The following is an 892-nucleotide window of genomic DNA, read 5'->3' as shown; positions in this document are numbered from 1 at the left end:
TGATTTTAGGGCTGAGAAGCAAGAACGAAGGAAAGATATTAACATAGAAACAGCATGAATGAATCTTTTCTTTCACCTTAAAAATGCATGGTCATTCTGTTTATGGGATTCGTAATTGTGATCATAACTGCGCTCCTTCGTAAAGGCTACATGTCATATAGAGAAAAGAAGAGGAAGGGAGTAAACACAATAATGATAACAATGATAATAATAGTAAGAACAGCAAAACAACGACTGTAATGATTATAATAGAAACCATTAAAAATGCGTAGTGAAAAAACGGCGACTGAGAGATATTAGTAAATGGTAAGCAAAATATGAAAAATATAATTATAATAAAATAATAGAAATGACCTTTGATCTCCATGTTCCGCAACAAAATGAAAATATCCTTTTTGAAATTCAATATGAAATGGATGATTTATTCATTTATTCTTTTACTGTCAAGTATTTTTATTTTTTTTTATCCATGATATATCATAGGTTAAACGACAACCTGGCACGTCCGTCACGTTCGAGTCTAAATGCAAAGTTCGAAACCCGCGATGTGTTCTTTGTTTATGGTTAACATCTTTACTTTTTTTTCGTTTTACGTTTTTTTTTTCGAATGAGTTTTGACTTTACATAGCATCTTACTCTCCGTGACTCCCCGAGACCAATTACTGCTTATGGACATCGATTTTCAGTGCAAAATCGAATTTGTTAGATTGACGATTGATTCACATCTATGCAATTTTCCCGCCAACTGTCCTGGAACCGCCTGGATTATCGAGATTTAAGCACTGAACGGCTCGTTAACGAATATTAATGGCCAGCCAAAATGGTAATGGAGGGACGGCGTTTCGTTTTGGATTAAAAGGGAAGTGTTCTGAAAGTCCATGTCATTTTTTTC

The sequence above is a fragment of the Penaeus monodon genome, chromosome 27 (genome assembly GCF_015228065.2).
Source record: "Penaeus monodon isolate SGIC_2016 chromosome 27, NSTDA_Pmon_1, whole genome shotgun sequence".
NCBI classification, from domain to species: Eukaryota; Metazoa; Arthropoda; class Malacostraca; order Decapoda; family Penaeidae; genus Penaeus; species Penaeus monodon.
Note: the sequence above shows the minus strand (reverse complement) of the source record.